Genomic DNA, 16628 nt, shown 5'->3' with positions numbered 1-16628 from the left:
TACGTGGTTACTAACACTAGAAAAAGAAAGCACAACTATTTTTTCACTCTCAGTTTTCACTCATGGTGAAGGAATAATTTTTAAGCATTAAGTTGGAAATATATGGAGCTCAGAGGGCTAAGTAGAATCCAGGGATGGAGTGAATTCAAATATTTATACTTAGATATTTGGGCTACTTTTTTTCCTTCCCATCTCCAGAGTCCACATACTTATGCTTCTAAACCCATACTTTGGGATTCCAACAAAATAACCTGAGTTTACAGGTAACAATTTGCTTCTACTGAAAGATGCTCCTTTGTGTTGAAGACCTTCTAAATTCAGGCCAGATTTATTAGAGATCAAGCTCAGGCCTTGAAAGGTTTAAGTAGTATAGAAAGGTAAAACTACCTCCTAAGGCTCTTCTATGGATTAACAGCTAATGTTTACAAAGATGTAAGAAAGGCTGAAAACATTAGTATTAACATAATACAGGAAATGAGCCAAACTTTCTTTTTTTATCATTAATGGGAGCTGTGCATCAAGTACCCTTCGCATTGCATTGAACACTGTAGCTCATTTAGTTCACTTGTCATTAACAAAATAGGAGAGTAGATAAAGTGAAGTATTGCAGCATTGACATAACTTGTCATAATGGAGTACTTCGAAAGATGTTTAAAATATTTTTAAACAATTAGTCATCCTTCTTTATTCAAGCAGCAACTATCTGATCAAAGAAAAAATGCACACCAAGAACAAAAGCAGGCAGAGAGTGAGAAGGTAAAGATCACTCAACATGGATCACTGGTTGTTCAAATTATTTCCAGGTTGGCAGATCTCCAGGAGTGCAATTCAACTTTGTACAGGTTACAGAGGGAAATCCTTTTTTTTCTCCTAACAGAACAATTTCACAGCATGATCTCCTAATCTTAAAAGAAAAACAAAAAAACCCTCTTAAAATGGTTTGATTGTTCATTTTGCAGATGACATTTCTTAGGTATATAATACCTTTTTTTTATTATTCTTTGCAAAAAAATAAATTGGAGACACAGCACTGGAAAATCAGATTTGGAATTAATTGGGCAGGTGGGCAACTCTACCTTCCTATTAAACTCTCTGCTTTCTGATAGTATCATTTTATTGCATTTGCGTGGCAAAGTTTTAGAGCCTGGGGGCTACAGGGTTGTCTTCTATGAGAAGCTTCCAGAAGCTTCCCCCATGTTCAACAGAGTCAATGCCAGCTGGCTCCAAGATGCACCTGCCACTAGCCAAGGACACACCCATCAGCAATGGGAGTAGCACCTCTGGGATAATGTATTCAAGACAGGGGAAAAAAACCCAAACTCCTGCAGCAGGACAGCCAGAAAGGAGTAGAATGTGTGAGAGAATCAGTCAGGCAGCTGTCAGGGTTGATGGAGAAGTAGGGGGAGGAAGTGATCCAGGAGCTGGAGCTGAGATTCCATGCAGTCCATGGCGAAGACCATGGTGAGGTCCATAGAGGTCCACAGGGAAGCAGAGATCCCCCTGCAGCCAATGGAGGCACGGCCTCATACTAGTGCAGGTAGATGCATGAAGGTAGCCGCAACCCAGTGGGAAGCCTGTGCTGGATCAGGTGCTTGGCAGGACCTGTGGACTGGTGCAGCAAGGAGTCCATGCTGGAGCAGGTTTGGTGGCGGGACTTGTGACTGCTGGGGGGACCCACGCTGAAACAGCCTGTTCCTAAGGGACTGCAGTCCATGAAAGAGACACGTTCTGGAGCAGTTCGGGAAAAAACTGCAACCTGTGGAAAGAAGTCGCATTCACGTTCCCATGGGAGGGAGCCCATGATCGACCAGGGAAGGAGTGTGAGGACTTCTCTCCCTGAGGAGGAAGGAGCGGCAGAGACAACGTGGGATGGGCTGACCACAAACCCCATTGTGCTATTGTGCATTGTCCCTTTTGCTGCTGTGGAGGAGGAGGGACAGGAAATGCAGAATGAATTTGAGATCAGGAAGAAGGGAGTGGTACAGGGAAGGGGTTAAAAGATTTTATTTCCCATTACCCTGCTCTGGTTTGATTGGCAATAAGTTAAACTAATTTTGCCCAGCTGAGTCTGTTTTCCCTGTGACAGTAGCTGGTGAGTGATCCTTCCCTGCTTTTATATCGATCCGTGAGACTTTCCTTATATTTTCTGTCTCCTGCCCACCTGAGGAGGAAAGTGATGGAGTGGCTTTGATGGGCACCTGGAAGCCAGCCAGGATCAACCCATAACTATAATTTTCTTATGTTTTTTCACCCCATTATTTTGTTTGCTTTGTCTTTCTTTTGTCATTTATATATCATATTCCACTTGATATCTTCATATTTTATAACTTGTTCTCTCTTATGAAACAGATTTGTAAGAGAAAAATTAAAGCCTTAACTTAAAAATTTCTCCTTGTATTTTTTGTTTCTGCATTACCTAGTATAATATGGCTCTGTTCTGTGACAGAGGATATGAAATCCAGCATATGCGGTAACTTAAATTAGAAAAGCAACACATTGGCCATAGCAAAACCAAAAACCGGTAGATGCATATCCTTCACAAATCTGACTGCAACACACAGTGATAACGGCAATAATAAGCCACCATAAACATAGAACAAATGAAAATACTTTTTAATCTTTACAGAATATTGTCAGGCAGTGTATTTTTGGACTTCACTTTGAGAGTTCTTGCTTTTTAGTGTCTGATCTCTGAGTACCAACTTATAAAGCTTTGGAACATACTAATAGAACAATAATCTCATTAGCTGAAGAATTGCTTTGGCCCTGTAGTCCAATGCTGAAGTAAAAATAGCTAAAGTCCATTGGGGTTGAACTTTCCATGACTGATAGATAGCATGGGCTCTTTCAGCCTTTGGAAGTTACTTCTCTTGTCCATTTCAGATAGCCAAAGTTTAGAGAGTGTATTTGAAGGTGTTTTTCTGTAGTTTTTTTTCAGCTGATTTGTAGCTGCAGGTGCCTGCTTAAGATAGCTATTAAGCATATTGCTTTGTGTTGCTACACTTTTTAAATCAGAGGCAGGCTGTGACAACAATGGATGTTCTGGCTGTCACTAAAGTAAATGATCAAGAAGGCAAAGAGTAATATTTTATGCACAGTAGCTGGTTAAAAACTTTGTAATTCTGAAAATAATTTTATCCTTATCATTTATTCGTAATTTTTGTTACAAATTGAAGGCCAAATCCTCCTTATCCTTTCATACTGCAAGGAGAAATAAATTCATAGTAATTTCAAGTAAATATTTCCAAACTTAAGGTCAGAGAAATACAAGAAAGTAGTGTTTTCCACTTTTTTGAAAGCAGCATATTATATAATGGCTCTCTCAGTTGGAGTATTATGAATTTGGGTCACCTGGCAGGTGCAGGAAGGTGGCCAGGGAATATTGGAATTTCTTTTCACAATACCTTTATGTGCAAGAGGGGAGATTTAACTGCAGATTGATTCCTACAACCCTGACATAGAAAAGTCTTCTTATACAGCAAAGTACCCAAATACATTTTAAAGAACCAGCTTAAATCCTGTTTTTAAAAAGGCATTCTAAATACTCCAATGTACTTGAACTGTGAGCTTGATATTTAGCACATCTAAATAGAGCATTGCTGAAATGATATGCTTGTAAATATGTTTTTGAAGTCATTTGCTCTTCCCCAGGAAATCAGGACAGAGAGAATGTTGTGAAACAAACGGAAAAGAATGGAATCCTGGCAGAAGAAAGATGGGCAAGCATTGTATTCTGTGTATCACCAAAATAAACTGACAGATACAATAATCAGTATTTTTAAAAGTCAACTTCTCAGCTTCTTTGCAGAAGCTCTGATTATCAGAATAGGTTTCTTTTACTCATTAAATTTGTCATAGAAATGAAGCACACAGACTACACCTAATGAGTTTAACCTTCTGCTTTTTGATATTGAAGATTATTTTTAAAGATCTTTGAAGATTATCATGTAACATTATTGTATCTTAATACTGAGTTGTGTTGAACATTTACTGCTCATTGACAACTGTAATCATTTTATGCCAAAGGAGAAGCAGATGAACTAATAGCCTATAATAGTTTTATCTTGTGTCAAGTGTAGTATTTACAGTGGAAACATCTAATTAAATATATTTAGCTTGCAAATGATTTGCTCTCTCAGTCCATAAAAGCAGGCTTCTCAAAGATAAAGAGGTTTTCAGATAGGATACACATCACCTGGTGGCACATTTTTGTCTACTTATGAGTTTTAATTAGGTTGTTTAAAGCTAGGCCTTTGACTCCTTTTGGTAACAAATCAAAACATGTCTGGAGCCTGGATGATCATGCAATAGTGACAAATCCTGAAGAATCAGTATTCATGCTGAACCACCTCCCTCATTTAATTTATTACAGAAAAACCCCTCCTGCGTTTCTCTCCTGGCCTACTGATTGCCTCTTTCAATCGCCAGGCTAGATCCAGACCTACTTCACTGCATGGGAGTCAATACTCTGACTGCAGATCTCCTCCTTCCATGTTGCCTTTTCCCAAGCATGTCCTTCTTTTTCCTGGGCACTCTCCACAGCAGTTAAGGCTCTGGGGAAACCCATGGTGTCCCATGAAGGGGTGCATGTTGCACAAAATCAGGGCAAATTGGATACTCCCAGAATATCCCTTCCAAGACCTGCCACTCACATCTTTGCTATGAAGGGAGTGGTTTTCTCTTCCTTTTGGGTGACATCTTATTTTAGGCTCTTTATTCTAAACCACTCATGCTTAACCATGCAACATGATGTGACCAGTGAGTGACAATAAATGTAAGTCTCTGAAGTGTCTGTCTAAGCGTTGCAGTGAAAAGTGCAGTGCACAGCATTGCATGAGAGTAAGAATCTAAGCTATGGATAACAAGAGAACTGAATTTTAATTTATATGTAAAACAAAGATTGCAGTTATAAAAAAAAAGTCAAATAGCTTTGGAAGAAAAATGGATATGCACTTTTTTTTCTTCTTATATATCTGCAGTAGCATGGGTACTACATTTGAATAATAAAAGTAACTGGAGCATAAAATTAATAATTTTCCACTGACCTCAATATTCATTTAAAATTATTTTTCCTTGCAGACAGGTAAAGCTTTGTGTCAATTCTCATTTTCCTTAAGCCCCAGACAGTTAATCTAATCCAAAAAAATAGAAAGGGAACAAGAGTGTATTAACAGGCCAGGAAGTCTCCAATGCCCTGTTAAGAAAAAGTTCAGGACTCAGAACTCATGTGGAGGCTGAATGTGCACATAAATGCAAATTTTTATGACATGACTCCCACATAGAAAATGAATTATTTTTAAAAATTGTATAAAATGTGAAAATTAAGTCAATTTTCAGACATTCTCTCATCTACCATAAACCGTATATCCTTCTGGGTTGTAAAACTTTCTGCTTAAATTATCAGAAACTGATTATATATGATTCAGTTAGCAATAATCTAAATATTTTATGGAAAAAGTCAATGTTTTACTTCTTAATTTTTACATCCATCTCAGGAAAAGACACGTGTGACTTCATATAACATCTGGAAATATTTTTTCATTCAGTGTTCAAGTCTCCACATTTTTCCTATGCAGACTAGAATTCGCTAACGAAATTACATCCTCACTAAAATATCTGAGTCAGTAAATCCTTATTTCCAAATGTTTCTATCCAATATATAGTCAGGAAGGTCATTTGCTATATGAAAGCCAGGTACATACAAAGGAAAATGCATTGTAACTTTATTAATGACAAATATATATGTTTTTTCTTAATGTCTCTATTTGGTTGATTCAACATGGTCTTCCATAGATCAAGCTGGAAAAGGAAGGAAGACCAGAAGTAATATGTAAGACACAATAATTAAATAGCATTGTTTACCAATCCCTCTATTAGTTTCTTGTTCTCTAGATAAGGGTTCTTTAAAGGTTAAAGTGTAGCCTTTAGAGTAATTATAAATGACAGCCTCTAGCCTGTAGAGTCATTATAAATATTTGAGATTTTTAAAAAAGTAAAAAGAGGACAGAAATAAAAGGAGAAAGGGTTCAAAAGGACAAACAGAGCTAAGAAGATGATGATTCACTTAGAGAGTTTTTATTGCAAACTAACATGAACACAGCATAAAATTATAAATTATCAAGAGAAAACAAACCACTTTGTTATGTTCCATGGTTTTATCTCATTCTTTCTACAAAGAAAATTTTTATCCAAGCCAGTTCGGATAGGTACACTTTGCTAATCCATATGAAACTAGGGATACTTAGATAAAGATCCAAATTTATCACCAATCAAGTTCTTCTGCCAGTGGAATCATAGGACTGCTAATGTTAGTTCAGTCAAATCATTCTAATTAAAATTCAGACATTTAAAGAAGTCAGTTAATCATCAAGGACTGCAAGCTCATTTTAAAACCACCTTGGCCAATGATAGTCGTGTCTCAGGTTTATAACTTACCCAACCCAAAAGACGCCCTCACATTACGGTGAGTGTATGATGTGCATGTAATAATTCTGATGCTAACCTAATTTCTCTGGAATAGCACAAGCATTTTAAGGTTTTAAGCCATTTCCCTCAAAAATTCAAGTGGTAAAATTCCTACCTTGCAAGCTAATTCAAAGATGACTTTTTTTCCATTTTCCCTTAGGAGATATCATTTTTCTTGACCATAAAATATATGATTTTTCAAATGAACTCTTGGAAACGCTCACCACTAAATTTTGATAATCAGCAACAGAGAAAATTGAATGAAAACTTATAAAAGCACCTGTATGCATGTTGGTACAATTCTACACCAAAATTAAGAGAGCTGTATCACGCACAGACCTGTTTCTCTGAAACTGCCCATCCAACTGATAATCAGGCCTTGGGGTCTTACAGCACTTTGAAAGAGTCATATTAAAAATTTAGTTTTCACATTGGCTTTTCGATTTGCAGTTTTAAAGGAATCACCTACTTTAATATAAATGCATGCCAGGCCTTTTTTAGAGCTGGGATTTGTATTTCATATTGATCCAACCTAGTTTAAAGCAGAGAGATGGCCAAAACAGCTGTCAGTGGCTTAACTGCTGGGCAAAAATCTTCCACTGAACTGAACTCTGCTTCCACCTTGAGTTTTCATATACAGCTCCCAAACTTCATCAGGATTTCTACAAATATTGCACGTATTCATTTGAGTAAATGACTCTGCAGTTTTATACCTTCATTGGGTGCTAATGCTACAGAGCATACACAATTTTGAAACAATTTTTGAGGCGTACCCAAATTAGTAATGAGTCAATTCTTGTCAATGCACTGCTATGAATGAGCTATGGAAAGTTCAGCCTTTAAAACGTTTCCTCTAAATACTGGCCATAATCATCTGCTTATTTTGTGTATAACTTTTTTTTTTTTGTTTCAGAACAGAGATATTTTTAGAGCATACAGTTTGATATTCTATACATATGCCTTTTGTTCTGGCCAACTCTTATTGTTTTTAACTGCAGCAGACTATTTCCAATTTTTCAATTAGTAATGTGATAGGTCTGAAGAGATGCACAATGTACCACAAAGATGGATGGGATCAAATAAAGGTGAATTAAACTTCAAAACTGTGTTAAATTTTTGTGCTGTTTTGGCTGAGTAGAGCTAGTTTTCTTCACAGTACATGATATGTGGCCATGTTTGGGATTTGTGTTGGAAACAGTGTTGATAATACAGAGATGTTTTAGTCACTGCTGAGCAGTGCCTGCACAGAGTCAAGGCCCTTTCTGCTCCTTACTCCACCCCACCAGTGAGTGTTGGGGTCTCCCCCGCTGACAGGGAGCCCTGGGAGACGGGCCCTGGGGGGGAGACATGGGGTTTCCCTGCCCCTGGTCAGCCTCATCCCCCATTGGTTGGTTTGTGTTCCCCGGTGTGGCCAAGGACCCTCGGGTCCCGTGACTGCGGGGCTCCTGAGCAGAGCCCCGGCCATGCGGCTGGAGAAATAAACATCCCTGAAACATCTACCACGAATCTGTCCATATATACTTCTTTTCCACGGGACTCCTGGTTTGATATATGCTTGTTGCAGTAATCCCCCCTGTAACAAACTGGTGGAGGAATGCGGGCACGGCACTGATCCCTGAGGAAATTCATGAGTAAAAAACCACTCTAGACCTCTCTCTTCTCATCTTGGTTTAGATATTCTCTCTGGACTATGTAAGAATCGTGGGAAATGGGGCTCTCTGAGCCACAGAAAAAAATGTATCTAGAAGTAAAAGGAATCCTTGAACAACAAAACAAAAAAGTAATGCAACCAGGAGATCTAGAACATTTCTTTATCTGGCCTTTCAAAAGGTTCTCCTATATTTCTTGAGACTTACTTTTTGATATCGAACCTCCTGGATCTTGTGAGGGGTGTTTCTGGGATGAGATCTGGGATAAAGTAAGGGATCAAAGAGAAGCTTTCCGTGCATACCTTATAATCAGGGAAGCTCTTGAGGAGCATTTGTATGGTCCCATTACCCCTAAAGCAGAAGATCATACTTATCCTGTGGCCGAGACCGCGTGGCCGCCATCCCGGGAGCACATGACTGCAGCCGTGCCAGCAGAGGTGCCTGCGCTGGATGCGCCCGGCCCCCTCGGGAGCGCGCGCCTTATCGCGGACCCCATCCCTGTCTCGGGGTCCCCGGCCACACGGCCGCGAGTGAGGGAGCGATGCCGCAGGCGCCGCGGGTGCCATGGGCCACGAGCAGCCAGGAACCAGGCATCGGCGTGGCAGGCCACTCTGAGAGACTGGCTCGGAGAGCCCTGCGGAGGGAGAAGCAGCGGTTTACACAGCGACACGAGAAGCCACGCAGCGCAGCGCCGAGCCGAAACGGGGCCGCTCTCAAAGCAGCGTGGAGTTGGCGGAGCGGAACCACTCACAGGGCGCGGAGCCAGCGGCGATGGCAACGCGGGGCCGCGCAGAGCCCAGACACGCGCCGGAGCAGCGCTGCTCGGAGAGCGCGGAGCAGCCGCAACGCGGGGGCCCGGCCGAGACGTCGGAGTCGGAGAAGCACCGGCCACGCGGGACCAGCAGCCACGACGAACACGCAAGCACGTGATAGGAGAAGTTATAGCAACGAAAATCACAGGAACTGTGAAATGATACAATGTCAAAAACAACTATGGATTTATAACACGAGATGATACAGGGGAAGATCTATTCATCCATAGAACTGCCATTAAAAGGAATAACCCTAAAAATTACCTGCAAAGTGTAGGAGATGGGGAAGTTGTACAATTTGATATAGTGCAAGGAAAGAAGGGTTTACAAGCAGCAAATGTTACTGGGCCTGGAGGTATTCCCATCAAAGGCAGCCCTTACGTGCAAAATTATAAACAATATCCATCCCAGCAATTTCCCTACTCACAGCCTACTTTCCCCTTTTACCCTATACCCAATATGAACCCTTTCCTAAGTTTACCCTATCCCCAGTTTATTCTTAATCCGTTTTTCACCCCATGGCTTCCCTATACAATTCCATTTGCCTACAATTCCTCTCCGATGCCGCGGGGGGGATGAAAAGGGGGAGGGAAGAAATTAAACTCTCTCCTGCCTCAGTTTCCCCACAAAACATGCCCAGAGAGTCCTGTCTCCCTTCTGTCAGCCTTAGGATGTTCCAGAGAATCTGTTTGGACATTTAAAGACTCAGGAGGGTAGCTTGTTTTGTCTTGAAACTGTTCTTGTTACGTTTATCCAGTTGTTTTCATTCTCCTTTTACTAAAATAAAATGGGTGAGATTTTGGGGTCTCCCCCCCTGCCATGGAGCCCTGGGAGATGGGCCCTGGGGGGGAGACACGGGGTTTCCCTGCCCCTGGTCAGCCTCATTCCCCATTGGTTGGTTTGTGTTCCCCGGTGTGGCCAAGGACCCTCGGGTCCCGTGACTGCAGAGTTCCTGAGCAGAGCCCTGGCCATGCAGCTGGAGAAATAAACATCCCTGAAACATCTACCACGAATCTGTCCATATATACTTCTTTTCCACGGGACTCCTGGTTTGATATATGCTTGTTGCAGTAATCCCCACTGTAACAAGTGAGGAGGATGGGGAGTGCACGAGGAGTTGAAAGGGCACACAGCTCGGACAGCTGAACCCAGCTGACCCAAGGGGTATCCCATACCCTATGCCATCATGCTCAGCATATACTGCTGGGTGAAGAAGGAAGGAAGGATGCTTAGAATGATGGCATTTATCTTCCAAAGCCTGTGATGTAGTTCTGCTTTCTTAGGGTTAGCTGAACACCTGCCTGCCCATGGGAAGCAGTGAATGGAATCCTTGTTTTGCTTTGCTTGTGGGTGTTGTTTTTGCTTTCTCTTTTATACTATTGCCTGCCTATTGAACCCATTGAACATAAGCTTTATCTCTTACTTTTCCAATTCTTCCCCCAGTCCCACAAAGCGTGGGGAGAGAACAAGCAGCTGCATTGTCAGATGGGTTTAAACCATGACACTCTATGTTTTAACACATAAAATAGTCTGAATAATTGCATTTTTATTTTGCTGAACCCAATTTTCAACTTTCAGCTGATATTTAAATTTTGAAATCACAAAATTGCAAAATTAAAAATGGAACCACCAGTTTGAGAAACCCCCGCGTGTCTTGTTATAAACAGGAAATCCAGTTATGTTTCTCTAAGGATGTGCATATGTTGTAAATTGACACAGAGATTTTCAGAGAGATATTTCTGAAACACTGAGTCCTGCAGCTGCCTTATTTTGGAAAGAATTTCCTTTAATCAGCAAATTGTTGGAAATTTAAGTCTCCTTCTGGCTGAAAATATATGTGAAAAAAAATTCCATCTCTGTCAATAAACTGTTATGGAACACTAAAAAATAATAGTAACAATCGCAATAGATTTAGTAAGAAACCTAACCATATGGTATCCAGCTAATTAACCTTGCAGAATATTCCTGAGGAATTTTTTCCACGATGCTTAGAAAACAGACATGGAGGAAAATCAGTACAAAAGCTTAAATGAATGAACCCAGACTTAAAACTAGAACATCATTTTATGCTGCCTGCAAAAACATCCTACAAGGCAGAAAATGGCTTGAGACACTATCTGCTCATTGCCTGGTCTCCTCCTTGATAATTCTGCCTGTCTGAAGTTAGGACTCATGCTGTGGAGGCAGCACACTGTCCCACACTTGATTCCCCATTTCCACTTGCAAGCATGAGAAGCTTATTTTTCTTCCTTCTCTAGACAACAACATGAAAAACTGAACACCTTCACATGCTCCTTCACTGCCAGAGATATATAGCAAACACCAATCAGTAGGAAATTATATTTAGTGCTAGAGAAACAGAAGGGTGCAAGGTAAACAATCAGACAAGCACTTCACTCTGTCCCAGGTGCAATATTGTAGTGAGCTCCCCTCCCATTCAAACTCCTCTGCTTGAATGCTCTGGATAAAAGTTGCTGACACCCATAAAAAAAAAAAAAAATCCACATCATGTGGATAATATAAATCTACACACATAGAGCACAATACCTAACTGAATCTAGATTCAACAAAATTACATGAGGAAAGAAAAAGAAGAAAAACTTTATAAACTTTATTTATCTTCCACCAGAGAAAAGTAGAATGTAATGGATTGAAACAACCTTTCTTCAGGATTTATATCTGCAGTGTAAGCAGGATATTGGTAAAAGAAAAATTGTCAAAAAGTTGAACAATAAAATCTGAGAAGCTTGAGAATGTCTACTGCATATACCTGCTTATATAAGAAAAACTAACAACTTTATGGAAACAAAGCTTAATCAGTCCAGCAAGTGCTGTGTGGATCCTCCAAAAAACAGCTGAAAATATAGCCTGACATCAGGCTTATTTCTGACTAAAAGACAGTATTCATGCTATATATGGTGTCTAGCTGACAGAAACTGTTTATCCAGAGATTATAAACTTTTCAAATTATGTTATTGCTAGGTAAAAAACAAGTCTCACAAGTCAAGAAATATCGTGGCATATTGCAGTCCTTCCTTCTGCCTTGATTGTTCTATAAAATTCAAAAAGAATTTTTTCTTTGTATTTTACTTTATATTAAAGTTGCTTAAGAAATGTTCCTGGGTCATTCTACAGAGTGCATTTTAAAGACAATTTAGTAAATCTAGGTTTAAAAAAAAAAATCTTTGCTAAATGCCTTGTAAAACAAAAACAGTCTTCAAAAACAGAACAAAAACCAGTCTTCAAATACCTTAATTACCTCAGACAAAAATAATCCTTTTAATTTTTTCAATCACTAATGAAGCTCTAGAATGATATTGGTAGTTGAAGTATAAGGAAAATAACTAACTACAATTTTATAGAGTATTTCAGATACCAGGTTGTATTATTTTGGCTGGATTATCCCAGCAAATGGTTGTAATGATTTTACATGATTTAACGGTTTTGAATCATGACTGTTTTCTGTCTCTCTCTCTAGAACTATGCATTTCACAGACAAAGCAATGATGTTATATGCATCCAGCTACCTGAGGCGTGTGCATGTTCCATTTTAAGTTGCAGAGCAGCAGTGAAAGTGCTCAGACAAATAAACTGCAGGAGAAATCCAAGTCCAAATACGGGTGGAATGAGTGGAGATCAGCAGATCAAGTCTGGGAAACCAGACCTTAAGGATTGTTACAACTGCTGCTATTTCCAGATATCACAGTAAGACAAAAGGGATGTCATGTTCATTTGTAACTTGCTCAGAATCAGATCTGTGCCAAGTCTGAAGATAAAGTCATCTTTAATCCCTTAATCCCAGTGTGCTTTGTGGCCTTATTAACCTCTAAATATTTTTGGCTACAAGTCATATAGTGGCTTGTCAAACAATCACTAGGTGACCCATGAAAATCACTTTATTCTTAGATTTTTATAATGGTTCTCAAAAGTTGAGCCAAAGTCAATTTCTCAATACTTTGACTAATATATTGAACATGAAGTCATTAGAATCATTTATTCAGGATAACATCTTAATATTTATCAAAAAAACCCCTTGTGAAGGGTAACAGCAACAGTACAGACTTTGAACAGGTCTTTCTAAAACCATATAATTTTTACTACATAATAACTCTGAGTTGTGATAGAAATTTTCCAGGCTTTAATAGGTACAAGAGAAGAACTCAGAGACACTCCTGGTATTCCTACCTTTGATAAAAGTGTGGGTATGAGTTCAGGTTACAGATAAAATAAATGTAATTTTCCATAGGACAGAGTCAATAGCTATTCACCAATGAAACCATACCCTTACTTGTTTAGACTCTGGAGCAATTACAAATGCCCTGACATACCAAATAAAGACATTTATTAAAAATACCTTCTAAAATTATTACATAATTTTATTAATATAACATATATGTTGATATATGCATGGAAATACATATGTACACACATATGTGCACGCATCATTTATAGAAAATCTATACATACAAGCAGTCATGTATGGATATGTGTGGGTGTTCGTATGCATATATATATATATGTAAACAATCAGTTATGGTCACATGGGGCAAAAGCATAAAAAATGTATATGATTACAAAGATCTTTTCATTGTTAATTTGAGACACTTTTCTGCTCAAATGCCACATCTATGTCAATTTTTAATACAATGAACAGGTTTGTGTGTGTGTGTATTTTTACGTATTTGTAAATTCCCTTTTTACATATCTTTTATTAAAATTATTCTTGAAGCTTGAGCCAATGTCTAGTTGCTCAATAGCTTGGTCGATATATTGCATGCAAACTTAGAACAATTAAAACCATACTGAAATAGTTGTGCCTGCCATAGCTGGCTTATTGTTTCTACAGTTCTACAGATGCCTGAGCATCTTGCTGGTTCAATAGTCAAAATTCTTCTTTAATAGCTCAAAAATTATCTGGAAGAGCAAAGGCAATAGTACAATACTTTCCTTTTACTATTTTCACTGTCTCACTGGAGACCCTCCTTTTGACTTTTCCAAAAAATAATCTCTTACAGGTGTTTTGATTGTAGATAATTCCTGCTAACTATCTCTTCTCTGTTAAAAAACCACACAAAATTGTCCATGTCATAAGCAGCCTCCCATAAGTCCATTATTTCCCTTGTAAAAATTTCTTTACTATGTTCATATCTCGTTTGATATTGTCTTCTTTTAAGTGTAATAATGGCATTTAAAAAAATTAATTTAAGCACACTGGTTTCTCTAAACATTCAGATGTATTCCGAGGACACTTAGCATCTGTTTACATTTTTATTACTGGCATTTGGGGATTGATGCATTATCCTGTAATAATTCTGTGTATAATCTTTAATGCATTTTTTAGAGAAGTTAAATAAGGCCTTTCCTGGTATAAAGTCTTTTTTTTTCCATATAAATGCATATAAATACATATAAAGCATTTTTTTTTCCATCTTAAAAGTTATAAAAAGTCTACAGGTAAAACTTCATCCTAAATTTCATTTAGTGCAGTTTTTTAAATCATTAGATTCACTGACTAGTTACACATTTCCCAGCATTTGCCAAAATAATTTCCTTAGGAAAAAACCTAAACTGCTCTGTCAAGGAATCTACCCCAAACCCTCCAGTTGCTGTCTTCCAAATACTACTTCATTTCTAAATGTGCTAATCTAAACTTTGTGCTTCATCTCTAAATACTGAGCAACAGTGAAAATTAGTTACAACTGCTGTCAAAGAGTTTTCTCAGCAATTTAATTTTAGAAGCTAATTGTTCATTAATTGCGAAAGATTGTTAATGATTCTATGACACTCTACTTCAGTGAGATTTAAAAAGTTCATCAACAGCACAGGAAAAATATCTTGGCTTCCTCTTTCTTAACTTTCATGTAATTTAACTGGTTAACTGGACTGGATTAGCCTTAGCTCACCATGGATTTCTAAAATTAGTATTGCTGATGACACTAAACTGGGAGGAGCTGTAGACTCTCTCAAGGGCAATGAGACCTTGCAGAGAGACCTCAACAAATTAGAGGACTGGGCAATTACCAACCGTATGAAGCTCAGCAAAGAAAGTGCTGAATTCTGCACCTGGGATGGAGCAACCCTGGATGTACAGACAGGTGAATGAGATGCTGAAAAGCAGTGCCATGGATAGGGACCTAGGTGTCCTGATCTACGGCAAGTTGACTATGAGTCAACAATGCCCTGGGAGCCAGGAGGGCCAAGCGTGTCCTGGGGGGCATCAGGCACAGCATCGCCAGCCGGGCAAGGGAGGAGATTGTCCTGCTCTGCTCTGCACTGGGGCAGCCTCACCTCAAGTGCTGCATGCAATTTTGGGCACCACAATATTAAAGAGACATTAAGTTATTAGAGAGCATCCGAAGGGGGACAATGAGGATGGTGAGGGGCCTTGACAGGAAGCTGTATGAGGGGCAGCTGAGGTCACTCGGTCTCTTCAGCCTGGAAAACAGGAGACTGAGGGGAGAGAGGACTCGTTGTGGTCTTCAACATCCTTGTGAGGGGAAGAGGAGTGGCATACACTGATCACTTCTCTGGTAACCAGTGACAGGGTCTGACAGCTGGATATTAGAAAAAGGTTCTTCATGAAGAGGGTAGTTGGGCACTGGAACAAGCTTCCCAGGGAAGTGGTCACAGCACCAGCCTGACAAAGTTCAAGAAGCATGTGGACAATGTTCTCAGGTACATGGTGGGATTCTTGGGATGTCCTACGCAAGGCCAGGAGTTGGACTCGATACTGACGAGTCCCTTCCAACTCAGCTTATTCTTCAATTCTATGAAATGAATTTACATGGTCAGTGTTAGGAAAAGAGGGAATGCTTTTAAACTAAAAGAGAGATTTAGATCAGATGTTAGGAAGAAATTCTTTACTGTGAGGGTGGTGAGGCACTGGAACCTGTTGCCATCCCTGCCAGAGAAGCCATGGATGCCCCCTCCCTTGAAGTGTTGGAGGCCAGGTTGGATGGGGCTCTGAGCAACCGGGTCTAGTGGAAGGAGTCCCTGCCTATGCAGGGGAGTTGGAACTAGCTAATTTTTATGGTTCCTTCCAACCCAAGCTATTCTATGATGTAATTCTATGAATCTTTGAAATGCTACAAATAAAAGAAAAATTAGAGCTGTGGGTTCAGACTGTATGGCTACATAACAGCTGCATTTCTGCATACAGACAGTGAAAGTTTTTGAACTTTCAGCTGCCTCTTCCATGGGGCATTTTGAAAGACTTAGTGAGATTCTGAGCTTCCAGTGTTCAGCATGAACGCTTTTTCTCACTTTTTATTCTTGTAATAAAAATTCATGTACATGTAGCATGATGAACAAACAAGGCTTTCAAATCACCAGTTAAACTAATTTCACGGCTTTCATGCTTTCAAATGCTCCTGCCCAGTGCATGCATAAATTTTAGATACTGTATGACAACATAAGAATTAGCATCATAACATTAGTTTAAATGTAGAAAAATGTGTTTATATACACCAAGGCCTAATTCAAATGCTAAACTGACCAATTTTCTGCTATTTGAAGTGGAACTATAAATAATTAATTGCACATGACACTGGGGATTGTGTTAGCCTGCATTTCAATGTCAAATTGACCAGCTTCTCTCTTCAGAATAAAGACATAAGTGCATAAAAAAGGATTGATGGAAAGTTGCACATAAATTATAATCCATAGGTGAATGACTAACTAGCTGTTAGCTTGAATATGTGAC

The sequence above is a fragment of the Corvus moneduloides genome, chromosome 1, assembly GCF_009650955.1.
Source record: "Corvus moneduloides isolate bCorMon1 chromosome 1, bCorMon1.pri, whole genome shotgun sequence".
NCBI classification, from domain to species: Eukaryota; Metazoa; Chordata; class Aves; order Passeriformes; family Corvidae; genus Corvus; species Corvus moneduloides.
Note: the sequence above shows the minus strand (reverse complement) of the source record.